A 20,182-nucleotide genomic window follows, 5' to 3' on the forward strand; every position below is an offset into this window, starting at 1 on the left:
CGCGATCATTATAAAATTCTGCAGGGAGTTTCAAAATGTTCTTAATCTAAAAGAAAAATTTCAAATTGAAATCATATGAATATCAAAGTTATTCTTATGATATTCCTCCTTAATTTTCAATTTGTTAACGTTATAATCATTCAGATATCTAAACTGTATTTTTTGCTCAGACTGACTAGCAAGTGGTTTTTATTATTAGTGTTCCTTGAACGATACCTGATTTTAAATTAATCATCTGTAACGTTACCCAATTTGGATTGGATTTCATTTGATATTTGTCCAAGAAACATATTTAAATTTTAACTCTTTATGTTTCGATGTTATTGGGTCTCAATTTTTACATCTCTGTTACTCCCTATCACCTGAATTGTTCAGGGATTATTCCTTTAGGGTTTTTCAATAAGAGTTTAATTTTGAATGGCGCGCTATCTAAGCAGCTGTCACATTTGAAGCTGCCATCTTCTGACTCTTGAAGCTGTCACGTGCTGAGCTTCGGGTGATGGTCGGGCTGCTGACGAGGCACTGTCGGTACAAACATTTCATTGGTTTCTCCCAAAATATAAGTTTTTTTAATATCAACATGAAATCTCTTATGGAAAACCCTTGTAACGTTACAATTGCTCATCAGACTCTATAGATTATTTTCAGCCTTCTAAACACCAGATCTTAGCTGGAAGCTATAATACTCCAATACCCATTCAGCGAATTCGATGTATTGAAGGCAGGTATTACGCAGGTATTCTTTCAGTTTCAGGAACTAAAGTGATTTAACGTATGTACTTGTCCAACTTCTATATAACAAGGAATTACTTCTTCATATTTTTCAATCCCAAGAGAGGTTTCTGTAAGTAGTTAAAATCCCACGGGAGGTGCTAGAATCTCGACACACAGTTCTCGGCGATAAATCAAATTATTATTATTATTATTATTAAGCAAAATTACACAGTTGAAGTACATTAAACCTATAAACTCTAACTGAAAATTATCCATATTAAATTAAAATTTTTCAATATTAAATTAAACTAGTAATGTGTGAAATCTAAAACAAGGTACGTATCTTTCCTAAAGTCTGGAATTATTGAGAATCTTTCAGAAAATTCCCTCTTTTTCCTTCTCTAGATACGCGCATCCTTTGGCGCTTCTTCGGCGACCAATTGCATACGATGAATTGACAAATTACCGCGTCTTTGAAAATTCCAGTAGCGTAACATGAATTGAAGCCTGCAAAATCGTTGCACCCTTCACTTCTGTCGTTCACTCAGTCGTAGACTGAAAGCATTGACAAAGTTATTGCATAAAAGAATACAGGCATATTTTCAGGACATCGCTCCGGAATCGAAAACATTTCCTCTATACTGCGCGCTTCAAACACATACCGGACCTACAAAAAAGCGGATACGATACGCAAACATCAAACCGTGTCGTTCTATCGCAACTGCAATTTCGCATTCCCACTTTTCGGGACGCTCGCGTCGTCTGAACGAACGACAAGTCAATTCGCAAAGTACACAATCGAAAAATTTCCACCTGCTTCTACGGCGAACGAGAAATGCAAAATACGTGTGCGGTTGTCAGTTCGTTCTGTTCCGACCCCGAATGTTTTCTCTCTCCGGGACGTGAGTCGGTTTTTACCGTGTTGCGATTCGATACGAGGACGTCGTTCGGTTTACGCTTTTGCCGGCGCCGGTGGCATCGCGACGTATCAAATTGGGATTTGACGGCGTATAAAGAGTCACGTAGTGGACGCGGTCAATATAATGGGATGAGGTTGTATGAATGGGGATCTGCGAAACTATACGAGATAGGATTTCGCGAATGTTTCAGAATATTGACTGTGTTAGAGGCTTAACCCTAGATACTCAGAAACTTTCTATTCGATATATTTTTCGTACCAAAAATAATGTTTGGGATTTTCGAATATAGTGTGCGAACTATATTGTACTGACTCTGTCTGCTCACAGATGGCGCTACGCGATTTTCGCGCCACACTATTTCGGCCCCGGCGGATAAAAAAGGGGTTGTTGCAACGCAACAGGGTCACCTCTCCACGATGATGTGAGAGGGTGTGTCTTAGGCAGAGATCGTTGAATAATTTACCAGCGATCTCGGGACGAAATACCAAACTCTCGAGAGAGGACGCACCTCGTACTTGACTCGAGAAAAACTTGCCAAAGGTACAAAGGAAAATGAGAGATTCCTTGGATAATTTTAGGAATAAGAAGTCTTTCAAGTATCGGCCTGCAAACGCTTGCAAACCTTGCAGTCCTTTTTTGTGATTGATCCCCGTTAATCTGAAGAAAATTTCTGGAGAAAAGTAACAACTGAAAAATAAGAAAGAGGGCACGTGCTCGTATAAAGAAACACAGTTCATAAATATATTCTCTACGGCAATTTTGCGTTTAATTGCAATATAATTGATTCTTCACTTGTTGGATATACATTGCAACAGGAACTACGTGACAGTTATTCCATTGCCACTTTCAATTATTCTATAAAACAATTGCTTCACTACACAATAGCTTCTTTGAATATTAACATTTCTAATAACTGAAAATATCAGTTTTTCAAGAATGCTGAATATCTGAAGAAGCTACTGTGTAGCGAAACAATTGTTATATTGAATAAAACGAAAAGAAAATTTCAATCACAATCTGCTGAAACAAAACTAGTGCATGCATTCTAACGAAAACTTTTTTAGGGAATGAAAAAGGAATCGGGCAAGTTCTCAAGAAATTTTGTCATACATTATGTGGATGTTGCAGGCAAATTTATATGAGAAATTCACTTTACTTCTCTTCATATACCAACATTCAAATCATACTTATTCTCTCTTCTACAAATTCTAATACCGAATAGTTCTGCATTCTTTATACCTATTATAAATTTTCTCCTCTGATGAAAATAATCTTAAATTAGATCAACCCTGGTCAATGTAGGAAATATTTACGAAAAATTAAGAAAGATGAGAACAGAAGAATTGAAATATCTCGGAGACTGTTGATTTTCGTTCATGAATAAATATAGCTCAATCGACAGCATATGAGCGATACTAACACCTCCTTCAAGGTCCATGTCTGATTGGGAAACATGCTGTATATATTGCTTAAATCTCAGCAAATCTCATCTTATCTTGTTTTGTTACATAATCTACATACTCTACACCTCCGATCAGTTTTACCAGTACAAAATCTCCCCCCCCCTTTTCCAGAACAGAAGCACATTGATCCCAACCAATTTCACAAATCCCCACCCCTCCATAAATCCGATTCTGACGGTAACCGACCGGAAAAATTATCCCAATCGCAGCATTATGCATTAACTCGATCAGAAAGTGGATTAAACCCAGCAACATGTTAATCGATCCCCTCTCTTTCCTTCCTTGAACCCCCCCTCATCCCACATCCTCCATTATTTACGATCCCGAACAAGTTCCGACTGGATATCGACAAACCGGCCGCGACATGACGGAGGTCGTTTTCTGGAGTTGGGTCCCAATTTTTCCCGTTTTTTTTCCGACGTTTGAAGCCCTATTATTCCCGATGGCAGTGACGTAATCTGCGGCCAATCGGCCCCGTCGAAGAGTCTCGATGGTAACGCTGACGTTACACCGGTTTTGCGGACGTAATTGGTTCTAACCTGTATCTTGATGCCGCGCGGGATATATGGAGGTGGTTAATTGTTTCGGGTCTCCCGATTGGATTTTGATCGGCGGGGGGTGAGTAACGGCGATCTGATGGCAGGGGAGGAAGGTGAGTGTATACAGGTTGTCGGGAAACACGGATTGAGCGTAACTGAAGCGCTTGAACATATAACTTTGGTGAAACAACTGTGATCTTCGAATTTCGATCCGACTGAGCAATTTGGCTCGAGTCGCTGATGAATTATTCTAGGTCAGAATTGTTCAAAAATTCCTCTACCAAAATTTGCCTGCTTAAGGGTGTTGTTTTTCGAAGCTATAGAACTATAGCTATCAGCAAGATAATCTTGTGGCATTACATTTTAAATATGATTTCTGGCATATAACCGCCACGGCTGGCTCGGATGTAATCCAATCTGGACGTCCAATTTTCGGTGAATTTCTCCAACATTGGTGGCCGTATATCGGCAATAGCACGGCGAATGTTGTCTTTCAGATGGTCAAAGGTTTGTGGCTCATCCGCATAGACCAATGACTTTACATAGCCCCACAGAAAGTAGTCTAGCGGTGTTAAATCATAAGATCTTGAAGTCCAATTAACAGGTCCAAAACGTAAAATTAGGTGGTCACCAAACGTGTCTTTGAATAAATCGATTGTGGCACGAGCTGTGTGACATGTTGCGCCGTCTTATCGGAACTACAGCTCCCGGATATCATGGTTGTTCAATTCAGGAATGAAAAAGTTAGTAATCATGGCTCTTTACCGATCACCATTGACTGTAACGTTCTGGCCATCATCGTTTTTGAAGAAGTACGGACCAATGATTCCACCAGCCCATAAAACGCACCAAACAGTCAGTTTTTCTGGATGAAACGGTGTTTCGATATACACTTGAGGATAAGCTTCGCTACAAATGCGGCAGTTTTGTCTGTTGACGTAGCCATTCAACCAGAAGTGCGCTTTATCGCTAATGGACGTAGTGCGCGATACGTATTCCGCACAGAACCATTATTTTCGGAATGAAATTGCCCTATTTGCAAGCGTTGTTCAGGCGTAAGTCTATTCATGATTAATTGCCAAACCAAACTGAGAATAAATCATTCGAGAGCTGTTAAATTAGTCGCCATCTTGAACAGTAATACCAACTTAAAGTTATATACCTCGAAAAAAAAAACACCAGTTACATATGGAAAATGAAGATGGCTAATTTGTTTACCCTTAAACAGGGTCCGATGAAATCTCTGAATTATCTTTTATGACCTTCGAATCCTAATTCTTCATTCCAAAGAAAATAACTGTTTATAGTTTTGCTCAGTAAACATTTTATTCTAAATCACCTTATAGAGTAGTACCACATCGGACTCTTCAGTGCAGTCAAGTGATCATTGAAATATTTATCATTTTAGTAATCAGAAAGGGTTTTTTTCATTGAATAATCTGGATTTTACGTTGGATGTGGTTCGTAATTTGTGATTTCTCAGGATGAATAAGGAATTATATTATATTTCAGATGAGTCTGTTGATGCGAAAAACCAAAAGAATGACCATCTGCTTGTTTTATGGAGGAGAAATCAGTCGCAAATAATGAATTATATATTATGTTCATCATGATTATTCCAAATTGCGAGAGAATTGTACCATGAGTAGAATTTCTTTGAACGATTCGGTTTTTTGAACTACTTACGATTCCGGTTGAATAGACGGTACTTTTTGTTTACCAGTTGCAAGGCCAAAGGCATCAGTAAATGGTTTTTTCGACGCCGACATTACTCATCGATGTCTGCGCAACGATTAATTCAGTAGAACCGAAATAAAAAAATATTGTTATATTTATCAGAAGAATTAATTATGACTCGAGTTGATACTTATAGTGATTAAAATTGATTGGTGTTTTATTTTGTATATTAGTGGATTCCATTGAAGCAGAAACATTTTTTGCTACGAATGTAAAATATTATTATCGTTGTATAACTCAATATCTCATTTTGTGTGATAGCCGATGGGGTGAGTTATCTAAAATTCAAATATTTAGCTCTCACTCGAACGAAATCTTCTGATCTGAAAGTCATTATTCGTTTCAGATAACGAGAGGTTTTAGGATTATTATTAAAAAAATTTATTCCATATCCTCCTCACATTGAAGGTTAGGAACAAAAGCATGACGTCAAAGTTATAGAGTCGATAAACAACTTTTATAACCTTGTGAAATGCTGTCTCCACTTCCACGTATTCGTTGAGTGCATTTTGAGCAATAAAAATCAATCACTCGTATCAGAAATTCTAGCTGAGCACTGAGTAATGCAGAATTTTATTTTCCGTTAGTTCATCTGAATACAAAGTAAACAGGAAGAAATTTGATAGATGGCCGCCTGGGTTATTCGATCTGTGGATATCACTGACGGTCTCGAATCCGTATAAAAGTAGGGAGTTGAAACGAGATGCTATTAGCTTCTATTTCGTGAAAAAAAATACCTGCTAAAATTTCGATGTAATGCTTCGAAATCATGATGCAGATAAAAGAGCACGACTGGATGAGAATAAAGTTTCTGAAGCATTGAAGAATATACTTATGTTTCAATCAAAGTCAAAAACTGATGTACCACGAAAATAAACATTCGAATTTAGATCGAAGAATAAAGGAAACCGTAAGCAGGCAACAACTTTGTTAAAAAATGTCAAAAAAAAAGGCAGAAGAAACCAATGGTAGCATTTGAGATGAGAAGAATTAGCGAGTACTTTTTTTCCTTGTCACATATTAACGTTAACTGAAAGGAGCATGACTTATATGTGCATTACATTATACAACAGAATATAACACGTTTCGTAAGAGACTTTATGCACTTATTACCGAATCAGAACCTTATGATTTACTGGAATTCAAGGAAGCATGCCAAAGATCTCATTAATGTTTGAAATAATTTTCAGATCTGTCTGACTTAGTTTCGTTTTTCTGCCATGTTGATGATAATTCTGAAATAGTTATTTATAATACACGTGCATAAGGCATTGATATTCTTCCACGAGTCCAAAATTCAAAAACGAGCCACGAAGTGGCGAGTTTTTGAATGAACAAGTGGTAGAATGAGCCTTCTGTACGAGTATACTACATATTTCCTTTAATTCATTGCATTCTTATTGAAATTAATGAAATATTTCCATAAATATCATTCAGTGATTTTTGCATTGAAAAATGTTGGTTGGCAGAACTGATTTCTTTAAGGCAAATTGATGAATTGACAGATAAAGCCGTGGCGGGAAGTTCAGAGTACCAACATATAATAATAAAAAATAACCATGAAAACTGTGCGTTCCTGATATATTTTCGCACGATTTTGTTCTACAAGATGTGGAAGAATGAACGGAATAACCACAGAATTAGAGAAATGAATATTTTTGTTGACCCGAATCTACTTTGAAAATTTCATGTTTCTGTTATTTTTTATTCAAGAGTTGACGTATTTACAGTCCTATTAACATACATAATAAATTTTCTCTAATTCTGTGGTTATTCCGTTCATTCTTCCACATCTTGTAGAATAAAATCGTGCGAGAATATATCAGAAACGCACAGTTTTCATGGTTATATTTTATTATTATATGTTGGTACTCCGAACTTTCCGCAACGGCTTTATCTGTCAATTCATCAATTTGCCTTAAAGAAATCAGTTCTGCCAACCAACATTTTTCAATGCAAAAATCACTAAATTATATTCATGGAAATATTTCATTAATTTTAATGAGAATGCAATGAATTAGAGAAAATAATGTATAATACTTGTACAGAAGGCTCATTCTACCACTCGTTCATTCTAAAACTCGCCATTTCGTGGCTCGTTTTCGAATTTTGAACTCTTGGAAGAATATCAATGCCTTCTGCACTTGTATTATAAATAACTATTATAATACAAGTGCAGAAGGCATGATATTCTTCCACGAGTTCAAAATTCAAAAACGAGCCACGAAGTGGCGAGTTTTTGAATGAACGAGTGGTAGAATGAACCTTCTGTACGAGTATCATACATTATTTTCTCTGATTCATTGCATTCTTAATGAAATTAATGAAATATTTCCATAAATATCATTTAGTGATTTTTGCATTGAAAAATATTGGTTGGCAGAACTGATTTCTTTAAGTCAAATTGATGAATTGACAGATGAAGCCGTGGCGGAAAGTTCGGAGTACCAACATATAATAATAAAATATAACCATGAAAACTATGCGTTCCTGATATATTCTCGCACGATTTTGTTCTACAAGATGCGGAAGAATTTTGTATTCGAGAGTTGACGTATTTACAGTCCTATTAACATACATAATAAATTTTTCAGAGTAGATTTTCATTTCTTCGGGCTATTTAAGGGAGAAAACAGAAAACGATCGTCAAAAAAAAGTGACGTTTTTTTTTTCTCCGAATTCTGAGAACACAATAGTAATTTACGTAACAAGTCCGGAAAATATGGTTTTTTTGGACGAATAGACAAAATTCCAGGACGAGCGTGAGCGAGTCCTGGAAGTCTGTGAGTCCAAAAAAACCATTTTCGGGCGTGTTGCGTACAATATTTTTTCGGCAACCATGTAAAATAACACTATCGCTGCTGCTTTCCATATTTTATTGCGATTGCGATCAAAAAACATGCAAATTTTTGACAACTAATTTCATATGAACTGTCAGCCGTTATCTCGGTTGCTATGGATTCTATGATTCTTTTCCGGCCTAGTCCGGGAAGTACGTACTTTCCGGACTAGGCCGGGAAATGCTACTTTCTCAGAGAAGAAGCGTCCGGGAAGTGAGCACTTCCCGGACGGTTGCCGAAAAAAGAATTTACTACAAAAGCTTCTAATATTCTCATGACTGAAGCCTTAGCTATGAGCTTTGAGTTCTCAACACGGACACTTAGATTCCAAATGGACCGTCAGGACCGTCTCATTAATGTCACCAACAGTAACATCTGCACATTCCTCCCGACTAAATTGTAACAGTTTCCTCTATAAATCTTCGTCCTTCACACTAGTTAATTTCGTTCCGAAATTAATAATTGTGAATGTTCCGCAGTAGCAGTTCCTTTAATGAGAAATCCGGAGGAGAAATATCCTCTGCGCCACGTTCGTTGTCCTAATAGAGGTCCGAAGTTTACCCAGGGCGAAGTCTCCTAATTGGAAACAATCCTGGGAGGCGCAGAAATTCGAAGATTCGGCCGCCAAAATGCGGATTTAATAATTGCGAGAGATCTGGTCTGTGCGATGGACCGGAACATTCGATAAGATCACGAAACAAATGCCTGATTCATTGCGCAGCATCCGCCATTTCGCGTTAATTATAGTTGGAGAATGGTTTTCACTGGTGGCGATTTACGTTCGTTATATAATGGGGCGTTGTGATTAGGAACTGGAGATTCTGATCACTGGAAGTAACTGTGGAAAATAACGATTACTTCATTTCAATGTGGAACACTGCAAATTTGACATCGTATTTTTCTCGAAGGTAATCTAAAATCAATAGAAAAAAAAGGTTTATGAAGGAATTATTTCACGGTGGGCATGAACCCAGGTCCTCACCGTCAAAAATCAGTACGCTATTCCCTGAAGAATCAATAATGAATTCAAAAATTCATAACTTCTAAAACATAATGCAATAGGATTTCATGATAATGATTTAATATCATCGTAGCAATGTATAATCTCAATTTATATTATTGAGAAGTTAAGACATGAAATAACCTGTCACTCAATAAGTCCCAGGACTGGCGCATAGAGAAAGGTGCTAGCGAAATAATGGCATAATAAGTGTTAATCAGACTTCGCCCCATCGACAACAACGGTTAAATGTGCTCCAGGGAAATGATTCTGGCCCCAATGAACAAATAATTGCCAATATTGAAGATTATGTTAGAAGTGGAGAAAGTGAAATCTCTCTACAAAAATTGTAGTGGAAAGGTTATATGAGTGTAGGAGTATAGGTATAACTATTGAAGCTTACCTCATTGGTCAATACATTTTTATGATTGAAATGAGGTTAAGAATAAAGGTCTTCTAGATCAGCATTTGAGCGAATGAAGAAAGAAAAATCATATCCTTTGACATTGAGCTACGTCATCGAGGGATTAAATGCTATCTATAAAAACTGTGTTTTTTTATATAGGATGAAAACATAGATACCGAAGTTGGTGAATCGAAGCATTTGAAATGTCAGTCTTTCGAAGAATTCCCAAGATGTCTTGGACAGATGATGTGTCGAATAAGAGGGTGCTGGACAATGTTGATGCAAATAGAAAGCTATTAACATCTATTGACAAGTATTAATTGCTTTATATTATCATAAAGAGGAAAAAGGGAAAACAAATATGAACAGTATAGGAGACTGGAAAAATAGGAATGTCCGAACGAAAGTTCACAATGGCCGAAAGGGCGGAAAATTTGCAATTTGGTCGCCAATCTACTCAAGAAGGGACAAAAAAAAGTTTTAACAGTCGAGGTCTGGGACTCATTTCTAATTGTAATTTATAATTTACATATTATGGAAGAGTAATACAATATTGCCTTTAAGGAAATCGAAAAGCATATAGCATATAAAAATAATGACAACATGCTTGAAAGCCATTATCTTATGAATACCGAATCATGAAAGCACATAATCAGGAAAAGTTCATTGCATAGCAATGGATCAGAATGAAGGAATATCGTTTTTTTGTGGACTGAATCCACTCCGAGAAAGTAGTAATTCTTGAAGGATTTCAGAAAAGCGGATTCCAATGCTCACTTGACAGCGCTGAAGAGTTCGATATGGTACTACTATCTGAGGTGTATGTTGTTGGATATTATTATATGGATAATAGGGTACCGATCTATATACAATTACTGTTACATCTTAAATTGAACTATTCAGGAAAAGTGAAGGTGAAGATGATAGATGATCAGATCACTATATTAACATCTACATTTCAGTTCAGGGTTATTTCAGTATATCAGATATCTCATGAGCTCTACTCCAAGAGTCTGACCCTGAATAGTTTCAGAGAGCCGTACAGAATAATCTCCGGAATAGTTTCACTTTCAGCAAATACCTTCCATCCCAAACATCAAAAAGTTTCGAAATTAATTTCAATCATGTTTGATTATATCCAACGTTGGGCGTTGAAGACGACATCGCCTACGTCCTGGAAATGAATTCATCTCGAACTTGAAACCATTCAAAATCATATTTCACGGTTGAAATATCAATTATTCCACCCGTCTCGTAAGAACTTGTCCCAAAATACGTAACTGATATGGGGCCTAGATGAAAGTTATAACGAGTTTTATCTTGCTCGCCAAAACCGAGGTCGTCATCCAGGTGAACTTTATGATCGATATCTACCCACGCGATCCCTAGTCGTCGTTTCGATAAAACAAGGCATGCTTTTGGCTGTTTTCCGATGGAAAAATGCCGGAAAAATGCTTTTTCGTCGACGTATGCGGAATCCTGTTTTCGATGGAACAATACCTGGAATGCGGGAATACCTACGCATAAAGGGGAGTAATGTGTATTATTGTCTTCGAGGAGAAATGAAAGTGGAAACGTGCGAGTGACAGTAGCTTTCGTTGTACTACAGCTTTGCTTTTAGACCTATGTTTCGGGAGGAAATATCTTATTTTCTATCCGACTTTTTTTACACTTATTGGAAATTATATGCCTACCGATTCAATCTGTTGATATTTTCTTCGAATGAAATATGTTTCATGAATCAACGAAAAAAATTAATATAGAGATGAACGTTGATTTGAGACAACATGTTAAGAAAACGCTATTTTGAAAATAAAGGGTTTTACAACAAAATTTTCATTTTGAAATTGAAAAAAATTCTAGTATATTTCCAGAGTAATAAATGAATGTTTATTTGATTGTAAAAGAAAAAGGTTTGCCATCAATGATGGTAAACAATATCAGACAAATGGTTGCCACAGCTACGGTTGCAGCAACGTATATATTCTATGACCAATTCGCACATTCACAAATTGCATCTCTGAGATCTTGCATCAATTGTAGAGCATTGTGATTTGATACGCATCTCGATGATCAAATAAATGTCAATTAGAGAAATTTCACATTCAGAAAATTTTCCTTGCCAGATTGCAATTAATTGTTTCATTAATTTTGCGGCACATAGCGCCGTCTATTTGAAAAATAACGTTGTTCACATCAATATCCTCTAATTGGCTGAAGCCTGTAGTGTAGGTACGCGAAAACCCAGGTTGGTCGATTCTTTGTGGATCTTGGGTATTAGGCATTCTACAATCAACATTCCACCGTATTTTGAATGAAGATTTGGTTCTAAAGACTTCAAAAGTTCAGTAAACACAAGCTGTCATCTTGTAACATTAGATTATCAAAAACTACGCTATTACGTGAAATGCAACGACATACGTTTGAACAACGCTTTCAAATGATTAAAATTCACTTCAAATTTTTGTAGTAACAGTTCACAAAACAAAAACACTTTTGGGTCGTCGTAAAGCCAACTAAGTGACCAGAATTGTCGTGTTTGGGCTCATAAAATCGAAGAATGATTATTGAAAACACCCTACATCCTCAACGTGTCACTGTTTGTTACCTTTTTGGGCTGATGGTGCAAGTGTCACGATAAATGGATTGCGCTACCAAGCTATGAATAATAATATCTAATATAATAAGAAGAACCAAAAAAAATAATAAATGTTATATTTTCTATTCTATACCACATTGAATCATCACAATAAATTGAACGATAAAAAAGAATCAAATCGAAATTTTTAAGCCAAAGAGTACGTATTAGTCGTTTGTACATATTATAGAGAAAAACCTTACAAAATTTTAATATAATAGAAAAATACTCTTCCGAACCAATTCAAAACCACTAACTAATGATTTTTCAACACAACGAGTGATGAAAATTCATACAATTCACCTGTGTTTCTTTGATCTAGCATTTTTGAAGCGATCGATAAATTCCAACGAAAATAATTGAATGGTACATCCCAGTAATTAATTTATAGTCCTGTGTCCTCGCTCACAATTATTCCAACAACACGTATCCAATTCGGATTGGTACAATTTTGAAATATATGGAATACATTTCAGTGCCTTGATAATCACTGAAAATGCATAAGGTTTCGCCTCAATGAACACCATAATGAATATTGAAAATGTTCCATTCGATGATTGGAGCGATAATTAGTGAGGGAAAGAGGAAAAAATGAATTTCATTTTGGTCACAGCGTGCCTGATCGTAAATAAAATGGAATCGATGATACCGAAATAACCGTTGCATGAATTTGGGTGAAATATTCGAATGGATTGTGATGGCAACGAACGAAATTCTAGATAGAATTGAATTAATCATAAATGTAACAGATGAATTAAGAGGGCGTTTCGATGTTAAAAATCTTGATTGAAGCTACTAAAAAGCGAGTGCAAACGTATAAATCGATTGTGTGTCATGGAAAAGTCGAATTTCAATGTTAGCTATGAATAATATAATCCTGATGCCAAAAATTATATTGAGCTGAATTCCTAGATAAAACAATTTTACGTACGTACAGTTTGCTATCCCTGGACCTGATTGTATAGACCATATACCTTCTAAGATATGCACATAAGTACAACTCTATGTAAGTTAATGATGATACGCGTTGCACGTATCCTTATATTTCATTGCGTTAAGAAAACACACCGAATTCATGATTAATACTAGTTTTATACTTTCTATGTTTTTACATTCAATAAAATTGGATATTGTAAACTTGAGGATTGAATTTGTAAAAGAGTTTTGTTTGTTCATTCGTAATTTTTAAATCATTTCTGTTCACCGAATGGTGATGTACCCAGCTAGGGTAGGTCAATCGTTATACAGTAGAAGGAATGGTCAATTAATATTCTGTAGACTCATCAAAGGATATTTATTTCTTACCCCACACTGAACTGATCACAGATGATATCTCACATGATTTAATTCAAGAGTGTAAGCATCGAATGAATGAATCACAGAATACTACTGAATAAGATTTTTATTACTACTTCATGTGTCAAAATTATAAAGTTCATTCGATTTTCAAGAGTTGAGAGTCTTGCCTTTACATTTCAAATGTATAATTGTCATTTTGTCAATTGTAGGGAAAGGGTTATCATAATCTTTGTTTTTGCAAAGGTAGATAATCGCTTATTTTTGGTAAAATCCGTTCGATGTTCGTTGAATCTAGTTCTGAATGAATGTCCTGTCAATCTTATGTTGGTATTCTTCATTCTTCTTGTGTTCCATATCCGTGGGGTCAGAGGGTCGGCAAAAATCTAGGATATCCTGAATTCTGAGGCAGCCAAGGCCGTCAAGGTCTCCAGATTCAACTCCAGTCTACTTTTTTTGGTGTGGTTGCATGCCCCAAAAAATTTACATCCAGAACCTGAAAATTCAGAACAGCTAAGAATGAAAATATTCAACATAGAATGCTCGGTTATTGCATGGTTCAAGGAGCATATATTTTAGTTTATTGATTTCAATTTAATTTTTATATAGTTTTTGAATGATTTGCTTAGTTTTGAGAATAACAATTTTAATTTCTTCTTTAGGCTGAAATCTTATCAATATTCCAAATAATCGAATCTATGTTCAATCGTACCCTCGAATATAATAATGATCAACATAGTCGAATCTTTTTTTTTATTTTTTAGGTATTACAAATGAAGTTTGCCTTTATAGATTCAATTCTTAATTCCCTTCTTTCACTCAATCCGCAAGATGTCGAACTTCTAGTCGTGTGTTCATTGTCTAATTTCCTATATTCTTTAAACAAAGCAGTATGATCTGTGTGTCCACCATTTTCTTTTGTACATTGTATTGATCTTAATCACATGAGTAGATGAAATTGCACAAAAAACTCCTGCAACGAGCGCTCTTATTCATTTCGCAGATTGTAATCCAAATGGAATCATGTTCTTTTTTGTATTCTTTAACAGCTTTTTAATATTTCTTGAAAATACTATAGTTATTCCGAATATTATAAAAATACTATATTCATTGATTAAAACAAAATTCACTCTCATTTTCAACAGAATACTGACTCAAAATTTGAATAACCTATACCGAATCATTTAGAACACGTATACTCGTACCCCCTTCCCTCATAGCGATGTTGGAAAGGAAATTGTTGAAATGACCACAACATACTGAATTTTTAAACGAATAAAATCTTAGATTCGTTTCCTATATAAAAAAATTTCTCAAATCGATAGGTATCTTTGACACTTCTACATAACACTCCTCCTATCTCGACCGGCGCCTCCACCAATTTGCAAAATCTATTCATCATACTCACAGCTCCGAATAAAAAATCCCGTTGACTCCAAACTTCCGACGTGATAAATTAATCTTCTCGCCTATTGCATTCTCTCCGAGGAAAAAATGCAGCGTTGCATAATCCCCGACCTTTCCCGGTCCAATTCTGGAGGCGTCGAAGTTTTCTATGGCCCTCCGCAAGGTTCATTCAGTGGATCAGGGGAACTTTCGGATATCATATAACCGTTAAATAAATATCTCGATCCGGTTATACAAGTCCTGAGCTGCCCAGCAGACGTGACAGTAACTGGCGCTGCCGAATTTATGTCGGGAGATTTTATCGACTGTTCGGAAAATGCGAAAAGTTTGTTATGGAAGCTCGTTCATCATCCTCCCCCCGAATTAAGGTTTCCACGCGGAAATTGGAAAAGCCATATTCATGAATCGGGTATGCCGATGCCGATGTTTTCGGTTTTCTGACAGGTAGGTAACCGGAAAATTGTACTCGGTTTTTTTTGCGCACTACGTCATGGCTCTTTCTCTCGGTATTTATTAACATTTCAGTTGAATGAATACTGGGTGTTCATTTACTTAATTGCCATTCGATACTTTACGAACTCGGAAGCTTGAAAAATACATTGGATTGGATTGTTTTTTTTTGGAGCGAATGAAAAACAGGGAATTAATTTGCTGAAAAATAATTTCAGTATTATCAGAGGAAATGTAATACATTAGCATGAAGTAATAAACATAGATAGAGGGAGTAAATGTAATTTTTACATTTCCCTAACATGGTTAGATTACGTTGTCGGATTGTGATATATTTTCGAATCCACAATTTTACTATATCGTTATGCATGTATATTATATTGAATGAAATATATTTATTTTAGTGATTTTCGATCAAATACGCAAATTTGAATATTTAGAACCCGATATTTTTCCTAATTGTCGAATTGATAATAAGCAGAATATTCATTATTTTCTGTATCTACCTGCTTAAATCCAAGGTTTGGCAACTTTTGCTCTCCTAGTGTTAACGGTTGTTTCACGTCGTCTGGCCCGGTTAAAGTATGTTTTTTGAATTTCCGATATATTTAGGTGTCTATTTCGATATATTTTGAGTGAGAATGAAACGTTGATTCACTATGAGACATAAGAAGTGCGTTCTTTGTGAAGAAACGCGCGAATTGAGTGAAATATTGCATCACTGATATGTTTTCATTTCCGCGCGCTTCATGTCGAATTTGATAGTTCGGTTGGAAATAGAATTAGCTAACGGGGCATATGTTCCACCTATCTATGTTTATTACTCTGAGATTTCAAAGTATGAGTACCTGAAGATAAAAACCTCAGCAAAAACCCCATGTCCTCGTATAGGTTCACTGTTTGGTTTGTGTATCTGTTTACAGAATAATGATGGACGTTATTATGAACTGGGTTATCCATGTCATTGTTCGGTTCAGATTTAACAGTCCTGTTTCAATGACATTTGTCAAACGAAAATGTCGTTTATCTAATTTCATCTAGTGTGAAAATTGTGGTAATTTAGTAGTAGTAGTAGTAAGTTAGTGCATTACAGTATACGCTCAGGTCAATCCGAACGTATAATTGGTAAGACAGTGAAAAATTTAAACAAACTAGATCTGTTACTGATGTCTTAAAGCCCATACATCATCGTAATGCCCACTCAACCGAAAATATTGCTAAGAGCTTTTATTCATTCCTCGGCGCGTACAACATTTGGACCCCTTCTACGGCACGCTAAGGTGTATTTTGCACATGAATTTGCATCTACATCGCTATAAGGTTCAATTTCCACAAGAACAAGAGCAAGGTAACCATGGAATGCATTACATACAGCACATTTTACACTAGGTAGATTGAAAAAAAGGATAATTGTCACATACAGGCAGTAAAAATGCTCATGTCACGGATGAGACTATAACATACACAAAAATCTCTGTATGGTATGTATTTCGATCTAGTGGACTGATTAGCCTATAAATCTTTGAAAATGAAGAACGTATCAATCAAATAGTGAATTCTAGTCGCTATAGCTATATCAATGTTGATTTTTTTTTAAATCACAAAGTAGGAACCCCTTATAACTATTCTTTTTCCAATAACTTTGATTGAAAACACTGTCTAGTTCAATTGTCATCATTACGCAGAGCAAACTTTAGGTAAATACCTAATAAAATTTTCAGAAGAGGTTGCTGATTGTCGATGAAATTTTATCGCTAACAATTCTGAAAAGACGCTAATGAAATATCGAATTGAAGTTCAATCGTATAGTCCAGTAGAATCACGCCATTGTGTTGATCTCTCTGAGATTTAATGCAGTTTTTACGCTCAAATAGAGCAGCAAAAACGTGAAAGCGTACAATGCTCCTGTGTTCCATTTGATCTCGCATTTTCGAACCGATCGATGAATTCCAGGGGATTTAATTGAATGATATTGAAATGGCAATAAAGGGCCATTAGGCTATTAGGCAGGTAACCGTGTAACAGGTTACACGATGTTCCCATACACTACGGCAAAGCTATTTCTTTCATTTTTCGTCAACACTATGAGGAAATACATACATAAAGGGTGTTCCTTGGAGTCATGATAATATTTAGGGGATCGAGTTTTATACCTATTTCAATGAAAGAACCTTCGTTGTTTTTTTGAGTGTTTTTTTTTTGAAAATTCTAGTTAATTGCCTATAATCTCTGAAATAATCGGCCAACTGCAGTCATTTTCGTGATATTCAATCACGATATATCGAATCAATTGACCGAATACTATCAAATACTCATGTAGATTTTATTGATTTTTCGTATTTTTTAAGGTCTAGGTATCGCAAATTTGAGCAATATTTTTCGATATGAAAATTTTCGAATGAGTTGAAAATCAGGCTGATTAAAGATCGTTGAGTCCAACTCCGCTCACCGATTTCAAGTCCGTATCTTGAGCCCAAGAGATGTAGCAGCCCCAAGAAAATTAATAATTTTTTTTTTGAAAATTTCAGCTTATTGCCTATTATTTCTGAAATAATGGACAAATCGGCCAGCTATTTCGACATGAGAATTTTCGGATGAGTTCAAAATCAGGCTAATTGAGGATCGATAATTCCAACTCCGCTCATCGATTTTGCGTAGACCTCGAAGTTCAAGAAATTTGCAACTCGAAATTTTGGAAAATTCAAAAAAAATTTTAATTTCTATACAAGAATCGTTAGAAATTTTTGGATGAGTTCAAAATCAGGCTGATTAGGGATCATGAAGATCAACTCCGCTTTCCGCTATTTCGTTGACCTCAAAGTTTAAGTATTTTTCAACTGGAAATTTTGGAAAAATCAGTAAATATTTGAATTTCAATACAAGAATCGTTATATCTCCTGAAATATTTGTCACACACCCCTCAAATAACCACGTTTTTTATTGAACGAGCTATGACCTAAAACATGTTGAGATTTCAAGTCTGTATCTTGAGCCCATGATGTGCCAGCCTCAAGAGAATTGATACATTTTTTTTTTGAAAATTTTTGTTTATTGCCTGTAATTTCTGAAAAAATGTAATAATCGGCCAACAGCAAGCATTTCCGTGATTTTCGTCATCGAATCAATTGACAAGATACCATGGAATTCTCATGTAGGTTTTTTAAAATTTTTCTTGCAGGGCTCCTTTTCTTGCCCTGTTAATCTGAGAAATTGGTTGTTCTGGTATTTTCCACGGAATATTTTCAATTTTACAACTATCGTTATTCGCTAAAAACTGATTCACTTCTCGCGAACAAGAAGCATTTTCTTCTAATTTATTGTTTTCATTCAAGTTATAAGATACTAAGGATTCCACACACCAAAAATTGTCATGTTACATTCAACAAGTTGGAAGTTGATAGGGTGGGCCAAGACTTGGACGATGTGTGTTTTCAATCAGATTTCAATCGTAATGTATTCACTCATCGAAGGAAAATTATTATACCATAAAGCACCCAATCAAAATGAATTGACAAAGAACGAAGAATCGATTGACACAATTCACAATGTAATATTTCTTGAAAACTGTTTCAGAGTAAGATATAATACCTTAAAGTGCTTGAGTACCGAAAGTTAACCGATTGGAAATCATGCCTACAAACTCGATTAGCCCTTCAAAAACACCATCGCATAAATCCAATCGTTAGCAATCGTTCATCAGATTATCGGTGTGGATATCACTGGATTTCATGCTCCCTCGAATTTTAAATGGGCAAATTATCAAAGCGTAGAGACATAAATAATGATTTCACCATTTGCGCCCAGCATATAATTTAAGCAATGTTTAATCCGACAATAAAACAGATATCCGATAATGGGATGTGACAAATTGATGACGTTATTGGTTACCCGCGGGGATTCAACAGTTTCGATATTGCGTCGAAGCTTGATATGCGGTTGGTTTCGGCTGAATAAGGTTATAACTGTCATGTGGCGTCATCTACCGGGTTATTGGAATATTAAATTTAACAAATAATTTAATGTTGATTGTTTGTGAGAGAGAATTTGGAATAATATTGATGCAATTTGATTTAATGAACTTCATTTTCAAGGTCCAAGTCGTTCAAGTATTTACCCAGAAATTGTGTGTTTTTTTTAAGGAAGGGGAAGATTAGATTTGTCTTCCTGGATCTGTAATAACGAAAATATTATCATTTCTTTTCGAATATTCTCCTTGAATTTTGTATGGTTCTAACTTGCGAAAAAATGTAGATTTTGCTCTAGTGAATTCTATTGTCGACCCTCAACTCGCTCAAATATTCATCCAAAACTTGTGTGGTTTTTTCAAGGCGAAGGAAGATTCAATGTGTCTTCCTGGATCTGTAACAATTGTAACGTTACAATTGCCCATGTGACTCTGAGACTGATTTCTAGGGGTGGTTTGGCTTATTTGGCAACGAAACTCCTACCTAGGTTTCTACAAATTCAATTAAATTAAAATATACAAAGATCGATCTTCTTTACTCTGAACAAATAATATTGAAATAAAAACTTAACTTAAACCAGTTTTTAATCAATTACGGTGCTATAAGGAAGGAACCTCTTCTGAAGATTATTTTCAGCCTTCTTAACACCAGATCTCAGCAGGAAACTATAGTAATTCCCATTCAGCGAAGTTGATGTAATAACTCCAGGTATTACGCAGGTATTCTCTTAGTTTCAGCAACTAAAGGGGTTTTACGTTCGTACTATTCCAATTTCTATATCAAGGAAGTTCTTCTTTACAATATTTC

General features: G+C 35.7%; 1 protein-coding gene across 1 annotated transcript in view; it reads left to right on the forward strand.

Moving 5' to 3' along the window:
- Window positions 1-20,182, forward strand: part of LOC123684717 (zwei Ig domain protein zig-8-like) — a 275,727-nt gene that overhangs the window by 112,829 nt on the left and 142,716 nt on the right. The window lies entirely within an intron of this gene.

Source organism: Harmonia axyridis, chromosome 1 (assembly GCF_914767665.1).
Source record: "Harmonia axyridis chromosome 1, icHarAxyr1.1, whole genome shotgun sequence".
Lineage (NCBI taxonomy): Eukaryota > Metazoa > Arthropoda > Insecta > Coleoptera > Coccinellidae > Harmonia > Harmonia axyridis.